General features: G+C 41.6%; 1 long non-coding RNA gene across 1 annotated transcript; it reads left to right on the plus strand.

The window, feature by feature from the left end:
• The first annotated feature begins 570 nt into the window (after positions 1 to 570).
• LOC113481180 lies at positions 571 to 17,561 on the plus strand. Its single transcript, XR_003398616.1, has 5 exons — positions 571 to 782; positions 2,368 to 2,436; positions 2,554 to 2,592; positions 4,714 to 4,778; positions 17,488 to 17,561. It is a non-coding gene; the product is annotated as an uncharacterized LOC113481180 (long non-coding RNA).
• Positions 17,562 to 18,406: the final 845 nt, after the last annotated feature.

Consider the following 18,406-nt stretch of genomic DNA (forward strand, 5'->3'; position numbering starts at 1 on the left):
AAAAGCCATGAAAGTGAGGAACTCATCTTTGCTTGACAGATTTTAATGCCAGAGTGGAGAAAAAGGTTTCTGTCATACAGTTTAGGGTAGTCAAGGAAGAGCTGACAAAGCAAATGGCAAAGTCATGTTTTCATCTTCTGATTACAGCATTGTAAACTTCCTGGCCCCAACCTGCACTTCATATTCTATTCCCCCCCCCCCAATTCCTTTTCCTTTGTGAAACACACACATATGCATATGCATGTGCTTCAGTATCCTTTTCTAGAACTGGGCTATTTCATGTTGTGCAAAATTTACTTCTCCACATTTACCCACTTATTTTCATTTACTCGCTGTCGATGCAGCAGGTTCATGCTGAGTGCAGAGAAGATGGTGTGTGGTATTGCTTCTTCTGGCATAGGGCACCTTTAACTCAGACTCAGTATGAGGCTTTGCTGAAAGAAATATTGTGCAGACAAAAGGGTATTGTTTGTCATACAAATCTATTTGCCAAAAAGTGCTGCTTCATTGAGACTGCTAAGAGTTTCACATCCTGATTGAATTGGGTGAACAGTCTTGGCCAAAAGAGGGAAAAATACATGACATTTTATAATGCTTGATTCAAATAAACCCACAATAAAACATCACAGTGTTTCAGGGTGGGTTTGTAGAGAAGTGTGTGTGGTGTCTGTGCAGAGAGGATGCAGTGGTCCTTTTCTCCCTTACTGTGTGATAACCCAGCAGCTGGAGAATTTGCTGGCTGGCAGGGACACAGGGTTCAAGCCTTCCTTGTGCTGATGCAAGTAAGTCTGTAAAACAGGGATGGGAATCCCATGACCCTTTACCTTGGCTGTGTAAGTAGATGTAGAACACCAAAAAGCTTCATATTTTATTTAAACACCAGTACAAAGAGATTCAGATACTTAATTCCTTTGTGGTAAATGAAATATGTTTTAAGGTGCCTTTGTGAACTTGCCAGTGTTCCAGCAGTCAACCTCCAGCCTTTTAAAAACTTTTTGAAAATGTCATGGCAGTTAAGATAATACTGTTACTATTTCTAATTACACATTTAGTTGGTGGTTTTTTTTTGTTTGTTTTTTTTTTTTGGCATCCTACCTTTTAGCATAAACTTTTCATGATTTTTTCCTCAATGAGCAAGGCTAATAAGTATGACTTTGTGGAGGGTTTCAAAGGTAGAATTATCTTTCAGATCACAGGAAAAATAAAAAATCTTGTAAGAGCTGAAAGCATGATTTCTGTGCATGTTTGTTTCTGTGTAAATCTCAAAGGAATTGGTGTGAGAGATGAGAAACCAAGCCTGCAAGAAACTAAGAAAAACAGCCTGAGAAAGCAAAAGTTGAGGCTGATTGAAGAAATGCCTCAAACACTCGCAAGACAAAACTGAGTCCCAGGGTGCATTCTGTGGAGGTCGAAGCTGATAAGGCTGCCCGAATAACACAAGATACATCTAAAGGAGGGAGTCCTGTGGAGGCAGGACAGCCCTGCTCTGGTGCACCTGGGCAAATTTCAAGGGCCATCTGTCTGGTGAATGAACTTTATTTCATTATCCACGAAATGCATGTTAAAGTTAACACCCCTCAATATGCTAACGAAGGCTGACATGATCATGCTAATTACATCATCCCATGAAACACCTTACCCCTCCCCATACATGGGATACGTAGGTATGTGGATCGACCTAGGGGATGGACCCAAGGAAAGTGGGTATAAATCAAAGGGGAGAAGAATAGGGGGGGGCCCTGGAGAGAGCAGTGAAGTGAAGAAGATGGATGCAAGCGAAAAAGATGGCTGCCTCCTGGAACCCTCGCTGGCAGGATCAGTGCAGGAGCCCAGACTGGTGATCTGTATTTCCCCATTCCTTCTATCTCCCTCTTTTCCCTTTCCCATTAAGAAATGGAAGGCACATTGTATTGCTTGCCACAACTTGCTATATAGTTAGCCAATTATCGTGTGTTCAATTAGTACATTGTAGGTAGTAATAAACATTTGGACTTGGAGACTTGCTGTCTGCTCCATTGGGGATTTGTGAATCTGAGTCACTTGTCTCCCTCATCTGAGCAGGACATGACAATTGGTCACTTCTTAATTTTCTCCTTAAGATAATTCCCCTATTGCAAGTCAAACGTGGAGACCAGACTCTTCATTTAATGAAAATTAAAGTACCCTATGTCTCTAACTTGTGAAAAGGTGGCACATGTTGGAAGAGACATGGTGTTCCTGTGATAGCTAATACTAATCATGTCACTAAAGATGTGCTGTCTATGCCACTCTTGCATGTAATCTGAAGGCTGCTGCCATCATTATTTAAAGGAGGAGGAAGAAATAATTTTGAGGAATTGTAGATGACAAAGTGTAATTGTTTTTCAGCCTACTGAAAGTGCTTGCCAGCTTGATAATGCTTGTCCTGGTTGTCTTCATTGTATTTATGTACAGCAGGTGAGTGCTTTTACTCTATAAAGAAAATGTAATTCTATTGACTTTGGCAAAATTGAATTAATACCATATGTAACTTGATTTCATTTTTTTTTTTTTTTTTTTTTTTTTTATCCCCAGAAATGTCTGGTCTGCCTGCCCAGGGAATACAGAATGAAGGTAGGGTATGAGAATCACCCATGTGGTGAGCCACAACAAAGCTATTTTGAGTATCCTGCCCTGTAAGCCTGGATAGTGATTTGATGCGACTAACTCCTTCCAGGCATGGAAAAAGGATGACAGACTGATTATAACTTATCCCACTGAAGGGAAGGTCTGAGAAAAATGGTTTATACCCTTTTGGATGGGCCTGATCTGCTTAGGCAGCTGGATCCTGCCCTGACTGTGCCATTCAGCTACAATTAATACATCTAAACGTAGACACCTTTGTGTGTGCTAGGTGTCCAAGCTCTCTTGATAGCAAGTCAATATAGTTTGTGGAGCCTAGAGAGCCATCCAGTGGTTTGATGTCTGCTTTACGGGATGAGATGAACCTTGCTCTGGGCTCCCATTACTCTGCTGTTTAGTGGAACTTGATCCAGTTACCTAAATATAAGCATATCCTGCCAAATCTGATGCCCTAGGGTATTAAGACATCTGTCAGCCTCATGCAGATGTCTTATAGGACCTATGGGAAATCTCTGCCCTGCTGGAGGCCAGTCAGAAACCCCAGCTCTTGTCAAATGGTACCAGATCCCCACGTTTAAGCAACTGTACCCAGCCCTATCTCTCCATTGGCTGTAATAGGAGTTTAGGCAGTCAGCTCATGTAAACACCTAGATTCAGGTGACTGGATCTCAAACTGAATCCTCCCTAGACTTCTCTTTCTCAGTGCCTACCTCTTGCTCCCTGGTAATGTAGCAATGCTGTGACTTGCCTTGCCGCTATTTGTGCAATTTATGATAGGCTAAACTTGTTCACGTTTATATAAGCTATGAATTAGATTTCAAAGTTAAGTAGAGCAAGGGCAGTCTAATATGTCCTTGCAAGATCACGGGAAGTGGGCACAGTATTCCTGGCTCTTGACGCCAGACTTTCATGGTCGAAGATATAGCTGCTGCCCTACCATTTCCTCCCATGTGGATGTGGAGACAATTTCTCTATCTAGCTTTGGCCTTTATTTGTAGCTGGTAGAGGGTTGGGTGCACTTAGTCTTCAGCCCAGGTCTTGCCTGAAGACAGCCATCCTAGCCCACTTTGGTCTCCTTACACACTAAAGTATCAGAAGCAAAGGTTAGTGAGGAGGCTCTTAGTCCTCTAACAATGCTATCTTTTTTGCAGAAGGACTAAAGGTGGTGAAGGTGGTGTAGGAAGAATCAAAAAAGAGATTAAGAATTCCACTGGTGGTTAAATCCTGCATATCCATATAGCACAAAACCATACACCAGTATTTTGAATCTTCTCTGACTGTCACACTGACTGCCATCTGCATAGCTCCTAAAATATTTCTAACACCAATGAAATCTACTAAAAATATTCTGGTTTTCCTTATTCATTCATGAAAGACATTTCTCTATAAATTACTGGTCACCACTTTAAAGAGACCTTATTAAATTAAGTTCTCTGGAATTTGTGAGGGAATTGTGTTAGTGATTTTGGAACTGTGATAATGCATGTATTCTTTATGGACCTTTAGAACTCATAAATGCAGAGAATCTGTTTTTTGGTTTTGTTTTGTTTGGGTTTTTTTGTAATTTATGAAAATACAGAGTGAGATGGGTATTTATTTCAGCAAAGATTTTGGAAGAAGTTGTGAACTTGGTTGTAACAACTTATGCTGGCATTAAAAATGCTTGGGGGTGTGAGCTATGGGGCTGAGGAAAGGCTGGGTGCTCTGCTGTTTGCTTGTGACTCAACAGTGACTGAAGATATTCTTCCTCTTACACAACTTAAACCAAATATTGGCAACAATACTTGGCTTCTCTGCACTGTAATTTTTGCTGTGCTGTACTGCTGCTATGGTCTCTGCCTTCCATAGGCAATATTTACCTCTTTTTTCCCCCTTTGCCTTAGACTTCCAGTTTTGCTAACAGCATCCCTCTGCTCCATTGGTACCAACTTGCTTCTAACTATGTAATTAACATACTTAATTTAAACTCACAGGTGGTGTGTTCATTCTGTCTTTAGCCAGAAGTGTGCTGCTTCTTCAGACCTGAAGAGGGGTTTATGTGCCTAAAAGATCTTTCCTTTCTTTTCTAAATGTATCAGATGGTTTTATAAAAGGTATTATCTTTCCCTACAGATCCTACCTTGATGAAATATCAAGAGGGGACAATCCACATTTGATGGTATCTCTAATGACTTCAGGTCAGATGCATGGTTTTGATATGGTGTCTTTTTTTTGGGGAGAACATCTGTCATCGAGCCTGCTTAGTCTCTTTTATGTTAATTAAGATGGTGATCTTCTGATATTGGTTATATTCAAGGCTTTGTAAGAAGAAAAATAGCACAGGAAGAGGGCTGAGTTGCACTTCAGTCCCCTTTCCTGCCCCTCTGAGTTCACTTTTTGAATGCTGGCTAGAAACTCTTATTATGAAGTGGAATTTCTTGACACTCAGATGGAGTTCTGGGGAACAGTGAATTTTTCAGTGCCTTCTCCCATGCTACCTCCTGTGTTGGCATTCTTTCTTCTTGTCTCTTGAAGGTTCTTCCTCCCTCCTTATTTTCCTTTTTCAAAATAAATGAGAAAAAAAAGCTCCCAACTTCTTTCAGGAATTCACAGGTTGTCCCTTTTTCCAATAAGGCTAAAGATCTGCTGTAACAATTAATGATACTAACCTTAGTAAAAAAAAAAAAAACAGCTCTCAACTTCTTCCCTTTTTTTGGTGGCCATTGGAGGCAATGTCCTTACTTGACAGACACAGGCTAAATTAAAACTTTGTAAACTGATGTCATAACAGGGCTGTTGTTATCTTCCTTTTTGTTCATGCTCTCATTTTCAATATTTCTATTGAAGGGATCACTATTTATTGTACACATTATACCCTTTAAATATAAGCAGTTCAAGGTATACCTTTCTCCTGTGTATTTTTTTTTTTTTTTCATTCTATGAACCACTTCAGAAACTGACTTCACATTTCTGCTTTGTAAATCACTTTTCATGTGGGATGCCTCTTCATCACTGACAAGGCTGTTAAAGAGAGAAAAAGCCTACTTCAAAGACCAAACTCCTCCTAGAAAAGTAAATTGTGCTGTTTCTGAGACTTCGGTACTGTCCTTGCTTGCACATCATATTTACAGCCAACAATGATAACTTTTATTATCTGTGACCCCAGACTTCCCTCCTTAAACCAGTCCCTTGTCTGTAAATCTACTGTTGGAATTGACCTCACTCTGTCTCCCTGATGTTCCTATTCTTCTTTTAGTGCCTTTGCAGTCTGGCCTAGGATGCTCTTTTTCTTCTGATCTTTATAAATATTTGTGCTGACATTAAGGAGAAAAAATTTCATAAGTGAGGTTCAGAAATCCCTGTCTGTGGTCCGAAGGGATCTACCCTCCTCTCATCTAGGATGTCAAGTATTTCTATGCCATGCACAAGTTGAAATGATATTTCTGGAGGAAAGCTTTAAGCTTTGCTTCCTAAAATTCTGGCCTTACCACATGTCAAACAATACAAAAACTCTGCATCATGACTTTTTTTTTCTTGCTTTAGAAAGCTGGAATTTCTCTATCCTCTCATCTTCCACCTTAGTCTGTCACCTGTCTCTTCCTTGCTCTTGTGGCATCCTGGCTTCCTGCAAGCTGCACCTGCTGAGTGCAAAGGCAGGGCTTGCTCCATGTTCAAACAGGTTTCTTCACATTAGCTTATTATCTAAGATCCCAGTCTAGTCACTGAGGCATAACCAACACAAGGCTTAACTCAGTTGCCTCCACATCCTTGCTGAGCTCTAGTTCAGAGTTGGGCAGAAGGAAATGAGTCTTCCGCAGGTCACATCCTATCTGCCTACTCTGTGCAGATGCCTCAGACATCTCAAATGGCACTGTGTTTCTGTGGGTGAACAGCTTACTCAAATTCTTTGTATCCCTTAACAAAGACCTCCCAGACACATCCCTAACCGTGTTGCTGTGAAGTCACAAGTTACACATGTACCAATTTAGCCAGTCTTGCTGGGTTGCAGCCCGCTGCATTTGCAGGTGACTTGGGACCGTTGCTTCTGCTATTCTGCTACAAGTAGACATCCACATTTGGTCAGTTTGATGCTGCCTATGCTCCACTTCGGGCCGCAACAAGTTACACATACTTTGGCTGCTGCCTTAGGGTAAATAGGACTGTATTGCCTAGATCTTGGCTGCAATAGGATCTTAGCAGCACAGCACACACAGACACCTGAATTTACCTGGTTTTGGTCTGGAATTGAATCTCCCCCAAACTGTTTCCTCTGAGGTGGCCGATAGAGCAATGCTAATAGAAACTAATGTATTCTGAAGTGCTGGCTGTGTGAGCCTGACCTCAGCACTGTGCTGTCTGATTCCAGATGGCCTGGAGTAGTGATGTAGAAACTGTGAAGGTGGAACAACAGGTGGTGGTTGATACTGACCTAAAACTAAACTCTGTTTGGCTGTCGCAAGCTACTAACGCTTGTACAGTGACTGGGAGAATTGAGGGTTGGATAGGGCCATTACAGTATGGGTGCAAAGTAAGATGTCGTAAATGTAAATTCAAGTATTTCTAGAAAGGGTTTCTTGGCCTTCCAGTAGGAGTCTAAAGAAGTTACTTCACCTGCATTGACTGATTTCAACTTTGTCCTTCCTGACAAAAGTTTTACTTTTGAAAGTCTTCTTCATTTTAGTTTCTGCCCAAAGATGCCTATAAAGTGTTGCTTGCTATGTCTATGTGTGAAGAGGTCCCATGGAAAATGAAAAATGTGGTATTTTGGTTAAAAAATATTCCTGTGGGAATTGAAAAAAAATTACTGGGACTTATTTTGTGGTTGATTATAAATCCATAATCGATATTCATTTCATAGTAGCAGACCTTAACAATCATTCTAATGATACGCTTTCACCAAATATATTTTGACATTGAAATAATCAAATTATCCAGACAAACTTAGAGCAGTATCCGATCAAAGTCAAACTAATAAGGCAACATTGGCAGCATGTTATACTCTCATTATAAAGTGGTCATTAATGCCTGATTAAATAATATAGAGAGACTTTGAACATTTATCCAAATAAATTGTTGTTTTTAAAGTCAGTTAAATGATAGCTGAAAAAGAAAATAATGTGATTGCTGTTAAAACACTGACTTGTATTCATGAGCTAACAGCGATGTCAATCACACTGCTTGCCTGCTTGGTGAATTTCAGGGTTTCTTTGTTTTATTTATTTAGAAAACTCATGTTCCTTAAAGATATAATGATATATCAACAGAGAGACTCTTGTTAATATCTCCAAAGTCACAAGTATTTATTATCACTAAAAATCAGAGGGGGTTTTTCAATTTCTTATGTTCCTGAACTGAATATCGACCAGTATCTGTCTGCCCAGAATGCTTATCTGTAGAGTCCCATCACATCTGGATGAATCTAGATGAATAAACCTAAGCAGACCACTCCAAGATGGTAAGGGTGGAATCAGCCAGCAGGCTACCTAACCTGGTATGAAGACCTTTAAACTAGGAATGACAGGAGTGGGAGGTGATGACCACATTCAAGTGAGGAAGTGGTGGACTGGGTTGGCAAGCAAAGGATGCGGGCGATGTGGGCAAGAGAGACCTTGTAAACAACAAAACAGGACTGAAAAGGCCTCATCCTAAGTGTATACACATGAATAAGGAAGTGCCTAGAGGACAGCATGGTGGGGAAAGCTCTTTTCTCTTCCTGGCCATCAGCACACTTGGGTGCTTCTCTGAAGTGCCTTCAGCCTCATGCATGCAGCACAAGAACAAACAACAGGGGTTTAGAGGTCTGCATGCACTTTCAGGGCTGTGATCATGTGGGGATCACAGAGATGTGGTGGGATAGCTCATGTGCCTGGAGGTTCTTTAGAGGGTACAGGCTAGAAAGACAAGGAGAGGGTGTTACCATTTATGAGAGAGAACAGTGTGACTGCATTGAGCTCTGCCTGGAAAAGGATGATGAACCAGCTTAGAGCTTATAGGGCCAAGGTTAGTGGGCAGACCAGCATGGGTGATGTTGCAGTGGGTAACTGCTATACACTGCCTGATCAGGAAGAAGTAGAAGATGAAGCTTTGTCAGGAAACTGGAAGAAGTGGACTTCGTGATCTTTAGAAGAGGGAGCAGGTCAAAAAGCTGGACAAGCAGTCCATACTTCAGGAAATCAGAATTCGACCTCGTCAGGGATCTGCTTGGAATAATCCCATGGGAGATGGCCCCAGAGATAGAAGGGGTTCAAAAGAGTTGGTAGATGTTGAAGGTTTGCCTCTTCCTAGCTCAAGAACAGTCTATCCCACTGGTACTGAATTCATACTTCACCTGTGTTTTTAATAGTAAGATTCTCCTTCAGAAATCTGGGGACGCAGAGACCAGTGGGAAAGTCTGGAGCAGGAAAGACAACATTTGGTAGAAGAAGATCAGGTTAGAGAATACTTAAGCAAACAGGACATAGTAAGTCCATGGGGCCTGATGAGATGCACCCATGAGTGCTGAGAGAGCTGGCAGATGTCATTGTGAGGCCACGCAGTTATCTTTGAAAGATAATGGTGACTGGAGAGGTGTCTGAGGACTGGAGGAAAGCAAATGTCACTCCTATCTTCAAGAAGGAGGACCCAGGGAACTATAGGCTGGTCAGCCACACCTTGACCTCTGAGAAGGTGATGGAAGGATCCTGGAAACCATTTACAGGTGTTTGAAGGATAAGAAAGTGATTTGGAGTAATCAGCATGGATTCACCAACCTGATAACCTTGTATGATGAAATGGCTGGCTTGGCAGATGAATGGAGAGCAGATGTTGTCTATCTAGACTTCAGTAAGGCTTTTGATACTGTCTTCCATAGGATCTTCATAGAAATGCAGTTGAATTATGGGCTGAATGAACAGATAGAGGTGGATTCACAACTGACTGAATGGCTGGGCCCAGAGGGTGGTGGTCAGTGGTATGAACTCTAGTTGGAGTCCAGTGACCAATAGTGTATCCCAGAAATCAGTATTTGGTCTGATCCTGTTTAACATCTTCCTTAATGATCTGGATGATGTGACGGATTTTCACATTTTCCCTCAGCAAATTTGCAGATGACACAAGTCTGGGAGGAGTGGCTGATAGGCCAGAGGACCCTCACCAGGCTGGGGAAATGGGCTGGCAAAAGCCTCATGAAGTTCAACAAGGAGAAGTGCAAAGTTCTGCACCCGCGGAGGAACAACGCCAGGCACCACAGTACATGCTGGCTGCAGCAAAGGACCTAGGGCTTCGAGCCAGCAATGTGCCCTTGCCTCAAAGAATGTGAATGGTATCTTAGGTTGCATTAGGAGGAGTGTTGCCAACAGGTGGAGAGAGGTGATCCTTCCCCTCTACTCAGCAGTGGTGAGGCTCCGCCTGTAGTACTGTGTCCAGTTCTAGGCTTCCAGTACAAGAAAGATATGGAGCTACTGGAGAGAGTTCAGAGGAGGGCCACAAAGACAATTAAAGAACTGGACCACCCGCACAAGAACAGACTGAGAGACCTGGGACTGTTCATTCTGAAGAAGAGAAGGCTCACAAGCATCTCATTCATGTGTGTAAACACCTGAAAGGAGGGTACAAAGGAGGCAGAGTGATGCCCAGTGACAGGACAAGAGGAAATAGGCACAAAATGAAACACACTCCTTTTAAATATAAGAAAAGATTTTACTGCAAGGGTGACTGAGCACTTGGCACAGGTTGCCAAGAGAGGTTGTGAAGTATCCATCCTTGGAGACATTCAAAACCCAACCGAACACAGCCCTGAGCAACCTCCTGTAGCCGACCCTGCTCTGAGCAGATTAGACTCAACAGTCTCCAGGGGTACCCTTCAGCACCTACTGTTTTTTTGATTCCATGCTGTAGTTTTTTAATGGCAATGCTTTGCAAAGTGTCAATGTTGGTTAGGACATGAATGATTGGTTTCTTAAAGTGGCTTTAAAAAAGTGGAATATTCAAAAAGAAATACCAGTGCCTAATATTTTAAATCAGTGTAAGCTTCTCTGAAACTTGTAGCCCTTAGACTTCTTGCTGTACTAAAAGTTTACATGCTGAAACAAAATCTTCACAGACCATGTGAAGCTAGTGTTGTATGCTGCTTACATGCTTCCTTTTCATAGTGGTCCTGCTGTGATCCCAATGAGATTGTAGCCCCATGTGGACCTCTATCTCATCCTTTCTGTTGCCCTTGCTGCATGTGTTACTGTACAGGCCCTTCAGACAGGCACCTATTTGTGCTGATCATCCAGAAAAAGTGCAATGTACTGGGGCTCCATTTCTGATCTACTTGACTGCGTGCCCCTGCTTAAATATAATTTAAGCAGTTGAGGGCCATTGTGGGACAGAGAGAGTGAAAACTGGAATTAGTAAGGCTATATGACACCTTGTAATGCCATGCCATGCAGACTTGCTGGTACACGGAAGCAGAAAAGTTGCATTTGTGACTCTGTGTAGGTTAGTAAGTTCTCATGATATAGAGATTATCCATTTTGATGCAGCAAAAAGTTAACATAGCTGTGCTTCTTCCAAAGTGGGCTGGCTCACATCTAGTCATCAAACTTGTTTGCCCTGAGTTTATGAGCATTTCCACTTCTGGGGAGCAGGGCTGAAGCAGTTGAGATGTTCATCAATCCAAATTGATAAAGTTGCTGCCACAAGCTGACAGGTGAGATACCACAAGACCCAGCTCTAACTTGCAGGTGTGTGGTCCCCAACATAGAAAGCAGAATTTTTCTTCTGGGAAACTAGGATGGGTTATGTCAGAGGAATAGGGCCAGATCCAGCACCCTGAGAGAGGTGAGGCTGCAACACCTCCATGCCCCCAGGTCCAACCAGTAGGAAGGCTTGGTGTGCACTCCCAGCAGAAACATGCACACAGAGTGCATGTACCCACCACATATATATATATATATATATATATATATATAGCTGGCCACACAAGTCAACCCAGAAAGACACAGAGAGTACTCTCATGAACAGAGGCAGCACCAATGGCCTCACCCTACTCCCCTCTCTAGCTGAGCAGAATAAGGGGATCACTACTGAGAGTTTATGTAGACTCACATACAAGGTGGATCCCTGTGGCAGCTGGGTTCAGATCCTCAGTCTGCCCCATAGCTGGTCCTTGGATCCCAGTCTCCCCAGTTGCTGGCATCTGGATGTATGAGCCCCTGAGGTCACAGCCCCTCTGTAGTTGCTGGCACAGATCATCTTACTCATCTCCTACACCCACCCCAAGCTGGCTGGGACTCCTCTGGTCCCCCAGCAGCCACCACCCATCGTCTCACCTTCTCCCTTCTCCTGCCTTTGGTTCCTACCCTAAGCATCCCATAGTAAGCCCTGGGAAATTCTAAAATACTCTTCCCCTTCATCCCATAATGTGTTCCACCCCTAGGCAGTAGTCCCCTTAAATTCTCCCTGCTCACCATTGTGACCCTGCTCCTCTGGGTTTGTGGAGGCGGGTCTTTGATGGGCTTATGTCCCACCCTGGGATGGGGGGAGATGTAGTCAAGCAAGGTATTATTTGGGTGCCTTCAACTGCCATTGTCTCTCTGTGCTCCTTTGCAGGTGCACAGGGAAGCTTTGTAACCTGATCGTATCTCAGACTAATTTTAGTCAGGTAAATTGTGCTGTGTACATGCCTGTCTCCCTTAGTTATAAAGGAAGCTGGAGGTGGCCAACAGAGATTTGGACATGGCACTTCCAGGTTTTACAGACCAAGTGAGAAGAACCTTGCCTCTGGGATAATAGTGTGTCAGGAGGAAACCCATACCAAAGAGTACCCCAAGAAATTCCTACAACTGAACATAGGAAAAAGTTGAATTAATTTCTCGAGCTGAGCCTTGGCCCTATCTTCTTGCTCTGGAATGTCCCAGCTGAGAACTAGCCTAACCCCTGTCCATGATGGTGAGCTGCTATTCTGTGTTTATTATTCTGTGCTGTATTGTCAGCAATTAGAAGAGGGTCATTCATCTGCTTTTACAATTTGTTTAAAGATGCTTTAATGTAAAGTAAATAGTCACCTAATATTTGGTACTGCTGTGCTGGGGTTTTTTAGACATTTCCCAAGCTTGAAGGTTATGAAGGAAGGGATATCTGGTTCCTGGGCATTGCATGGCTTCAGGCTGAAGCACCTTGCCATGGCAAAGACTTGTCTGAGTAAGGGCAGGCTTGTCACATTAGGCTTCCAGGGAACTTTAGCATGGAAAAGAGCATGTCCATGGTCTTTGTCCAGAGCAAGCAGCAGTGAAGAGAATTAGGAAGGTGGTTGAAGTTTTAAGATTCTAATTTGGGGTTTAAATGTCTAATTATATGTTCTGTAATTGGTGATTTGAAGTTCCTGTCATTAAATACCTTAAATACACCAACCTTACCTGGACAGGTAGGCTGAAACATTTGCTGTGTTAGTTGGTAAGTCTAGTTCCAGAAATGTTAGAAACCGTAGCACTTCTTTTAACTGCTTTTTCTCCAGGTATGCTCCAGGAAAGGCAAGAGACAGGGAGTGGGGGAGTCAGAGGTTCCTATTTGCCATCCCCAGGTGCTTGTTAAGCTCTTTTTCTGAATGATTCAGTATAGTACAGATGATGTAGTAGTTTCTAAGAAAAAAATTGATCTATTGTGCACTAATGTATTTTTCAAGGAAAATCCCTTCTGAGTCATCACAAATGTTCTGTAATAGTTACTAGAGGACCTATTTTCCACCCATAAATAGTTTCTTTTATACTTAACTTCAAAAGCCAGTATCTTTCCGGCTTGGAATTAAACTCAAAGTGTTGCTTTATCAAACCATTTGTTGTTGCAGTAGCTGGTTGATTACAGATGTACATCTTTTTTTTTTTCCTGGTCTTTTTAGAGGGCCAATCACTATGGTAACCACATTACAGAAAATTGCTTGGTCTCCTTAAAATACCCTTCAGAAAAAGGTCATTTGTTATTAACATTTTCTGACTAAACTCAAAATGTTAACAACATCAAGAATATTGTTGCTGTTTCTATACTTACATGGGTTTTTTCTTTACCATGCACCTTTCAGTTAACTATCAAAACAGGACAAAATATTGAGACTCCAAAACAATTGTAAAGCCGCAGACTTCTGAATATGTTTTGAAATATCAAGATTTGCTCACGCTGCTGTGTTTTGGCTGCTGGAGTGCACAGCTTTGTTTCATTGTTTTCATTTCTCTGATTCTGAGAAAAAAACAGGCTGAAGTTACTTTTTCAACCTCTGCATGCTAAGATTGAAAGGAAGGGGCAGGCATATGACTATTACAGACAGCCGTCTGTTGTTGAATTATGAAATAGCTGTCCTGGACAGTCATTTAAAAGGCTGGAAATGGCTGGTTAAAGGTTTCTACTCTCAGGGTAAAATGCATCCAAGGGGTATTAGATGGGAAAAATCAGGTCTGATTGTAATAATAGGGTCCTAGCCTGTGAAGTGAGAACACACAAAGTTGTTCTCTTTCTGGCATACACCACTTGTGTTCTGCTTGATTGGACGCGTTGTTTCTTTGCCATTTTACATTATCTACATTGCCGGCAAAGGATTCTCACATTTGTATAGTTTTCTTGTTTTGCAGATAGCTATTTGCAGCTTTTATCCAAGCCCAGTAAACAATTAAAAAAAAAAAAAATCCCCTTTCTTGGAGTTCCATCATTTTGGAAATGACAAACAAGTTAAAAAGGCTGCCAAAAGAAGCAGGAGTTGGAGGAAGTTAATTCGCATTGATGTGTGCATGCCACTGATAGCAAGTTATGCCTATGACATTCTGACATTGCCTCTCAAAAAAGAGAAAGAGTGGAGTGGAGTGAAAGACTAAGAGGATGTTCATTTAATTGGAAAGCCTACTGAGATCTGAGGCAGCTGAGGCAAAGGATGCACCCTTTTTCTGCACAATGGCATTGGCTGAAGGTTGTATATAAGGTGGCCTTATTAAAGTGACAAGGCAATTTAATTCTTTTGTGCACAATGATTCTACTTCATTGATTTACAATGGGAAGGATATAATTTTGCTAGTGTTGGCAAAAAGCTCAAATGTCAGGCTTTTCAAATTGCCATACTTGCCTTGTTCAGGATGAATAATGAATAAGTCACCTTTTGTCTACAGTTAAATATTCTTGAATAAATACAAAGAACATAAAAGACATAAATGATTGCCTGATTTATATTTAAAATAAAGATCAACATTGTGATAAATGGTTGAAAATGCTTAGTGTGAAGTAATATGACTATGCTGATAATTACATTATCAATTAAGGGGCAGCCCAGGTGTGGAGTGTTATAGAATGGATGGCAGAGAGAAACCCCCAGTGTGGAACGTGCCAAACTTGGCTGTATGGAAAGGGTGTGGAGGGGGAGTGAAGAGACCTTTAGCTATGCAGGGGTTCTCATGTTTAAAACTGGACCTTTTAATGTACTGAAACATCCATTCTCTCAGGCATCTGTAGCTGTTGCTTCTTGCTTTGTCATTAGCAGAATGCATTGGTCTTATGTCTGGAAACAGATTTTGTTTCATTTATTCCTGACAGTTTGGGTGGGCAGAGAAGACCGCTCATCATTCCTCAGGATCTGTCTTTATTCAGAGAGGAACAGATCTTAAAGACCTGCTAAGTCTAATGTTCATAACAGGCAATGTTATGAAGGCCTCAATAAAAGAGCTGGAAAAACATCAAGGAAGATGCAAAAATACTCTATGTACTTCTCAACATCTGATTCCTAGACCATAGGAGGAATAGGCCTTGCCTCCATATGCACAAGCATACAGCCTCCAGTTTGGATAAAATAATTGTGTTAAAACCATGCCTACTCCTGATCTGTTGTTCTTCTTTTAGAAAGCTCTGTTTGACTTTATTAAATTTCTCAATGTCTTAAATAAGATGATCAGAGAGATGGTGGATTAGCTGCTTAGACACTTCTGTTAGATGAAACGTATGCTTTGAACTTGTAGTAGGGAAGCAGGCAGTCTCAGAAGTAGTGGGCTGATATGAGAGTGTGATATGGCGAAGATTTCAGGATGATATACATGGAAATGCAAGATGGAGTAGAATGGAGTATGTACAACATATGCCTGCGTCCTACAGTACTGGTACTTAGATCATGATGATGGAAGGAAGGATCATAGTGCTCACATGCAAAGAGGCCTTACAAAGGTACTGCAGGCAACTTCAACACCCCCATAGTATAACATGTGCAATTTTATAGCTGTTCACATACTTTAATTCTATATATGTATGTCCGAGAGGGGGGTGTTTCTGGAATTCAAACCCCAAACCAACCACCCTAAAAAGGCCTTCAGAAGTATACAGTGTGACACTAAATTGCCATCAGTAAGAGATCATCCGCAGGAACAATTACATCTGCTATCCAAACATCTTCCATTGAATGAAACAAGTGTTATAAAATAGTAGCAGACTGTAGCTCTCTAAAGGAACCAGGTCAGGCTGTGGGGATTGCAGGAAGGTTTTATGGGTGCTGCTGACAGCAACGATATGGTGAGATTCCTCAGTTTAGGGCAGGGGAAGTGTGTGCTCTTCTGTTCACTCTCTTCTGTGACATCTTTAATCTCTCCTTGTACCAGACTTTCCTGTTCTCATTCTCCACACATTGCTTTGCTCAGTGGGTCCTAATATTCTGCTTTTGATACCTTGACCCAGATCCATAATCTGGAGAACTATTCTTGCTTTGCATGTGTATATGCTCCCATTTCTCCCTACATTTTTTTTCCGATCTCATTTCACACTTGGGGTTGTTCCAGTGCAAATTGAGAAGGACCTGTTCTACCCTTTTTCTTGCCTTTTTGTTCCAAAAGCCCTACAAAGAACAGTAGCTCAAAGAAAAGTGCTCTTGCCTTATCTGCTAGCAGCTTGCTGCTTGCTGTTCTCTACACAGGATGACGGTAATGGCCAGTAATGACCAGAAGCAGAAACTAGCTCCTCCCACTCTGTACCATAGTGTTAGGACAAATGTTGAGAGTGAGTAGTTTTCCCCTTGCTGCTAAGGGTTCTTGTGGGTGTCTTTTTGACTCTCTATCACAGGTTTGTCACTACTTGACTGTTTCCTGAAGGAGTTTGTGTGTTGGCAGCTGGCATGTGAAAACTTCACGTACATCTAGTATTTCCTGAATTAAAAGAACTGCTGGCTGATGATTCCTGTAGTACCTATTTCTGTTGTGGCTTTTAATTCTTATAGCTAAGTAGTTTTAATTTTTATAAAATGGGATATTAAGTGACTGTTTTGCAGTGGGTTGCTTTTAGAAAATAAAATCTAATTTCTTATGATGTTACCTGAGAATCTATATGCATTGATAGGGACTTATCCTTCTGAAGCTGCCAGATTTCTTCCTTTCGTTGTTTTTACCCACATACCATTGAATAGGGTAAAGTCTCAATATTACATTATAAAGAAAGAGTCACATGAGAAGAACATGAACATTGTATGCTACTTCTAAAGATTCTGTATAATTTTAAGCTAGACATGACTTAAAAACTTCTGTTAGGCAAAAATGCATTCAGTGCATGCTTCCATTTATCCATGTTGTATGGAATATCATAGCCCTGACTGTGCCTTTTTGTCTCGAGTTATTGCTATGGATCTAAATGACCAAGAAGCTGCTATACTTCTGGGTCTGTGGAAAGAAACTGGCTTATGACTTCTTTGAGTCTCTCAATAATAGTACAGTTACTCTAGGTTTACTTGCAAAATGACTCTGTGGTATGTGTAAATGTGGTGAGCTACAAGGGACAATGAAGGTAGATAGGAAAATACAGTATGTAGTAATGTTCCTTTTGTACCCTGTGTAGAATCAATCAGTGCTCCATCTACAGCAGTTGCTACATCATTCTCCCAATAAGGCTGCATGGACCAGCTTCTGCTCAAACCTCACTTTCTCTGGTTTGGTTCAGATCTATATAAGATCTTATGCTCTTCCTGAATGAAGAGCAGAGATTATGATGAATTTTTTTCACTGATATTTTTGGGGGCTTGTCCTGGTTCAGCTAGGATAGGGTTAAGTTTCCCCAGCAGGGGGAAGGGATCTCCAGCCGGGTTATTCATACCATGCTGATGTCAGGTCTGGTATGGCAGCGCGGGAGGCTTTTCCTTTGTGGCTTTGGCGGACTGGCTGTGTCCATGGCGGTATTTCTCTGTATATCTTTTGTTTATTACTTATATTATTGTTATATTACTGTTTATTGTTGTTATTATTGCTACTGTTGTTGTTGATTGTTTATCACACTGTTGTATTAAATTTCTTGTTATTTTAACCCGGGGTTTGTGCCCTACTTGTGTCTGAGGGTGGGGGAAGGACAATGGCAACATGGTCTCCGGTCCTGGCAGGGCTTAAACCAACACAGGGCTCCAGCTTCACAATATGACCATGAGATATAGGAGTAAGGTGTATTATCAGTATAATAAAAGCATCTGACTCTTGATGGAAAACATGCAAGAGATTGAAATAATGTGCCTGGCTCACATATCTGTTATCTATGGTTAATAAGAACCTCCCTGGCACCTGGTCTTTGTTCATTTTCTGTTGGGCCACTTGCTATCATGAAAAGCAAATGTAAAAGATTATAATGGACTTAATTGATAGCATAATCTGAAGAATACACCTAGATTGAACACTGCCCCTTTACAGAATAGGTGGGTAGGGGAATACAGTTGCTACTCCAGTGAGGACCAAATGAGCACCAAATTCTCATGTTCACCTGAAAGAAGACTTGCAGGTGGCAACAATTTCCAAATCAATATCCATAAAGCAAAAGAAATCAGTTAAATGACCATTTCATGGAATCACAGACTAGCACAGATTGGAAGGGACCT

This window comes from Athene cunicularia (assembly GCF_003259725.1).
Source record: "Athene cunicularia isolate RWA chromosome 1 unlocalized genomic scaffold, athCun1 chr1_part1, whole genome shotgun sequence".
NCBI classification, from domain to species: Eukaryota; Metazoa; Chordata; class Aves; order Strigiformes; family Strigidae; genus Athene; species Athene cunicularia.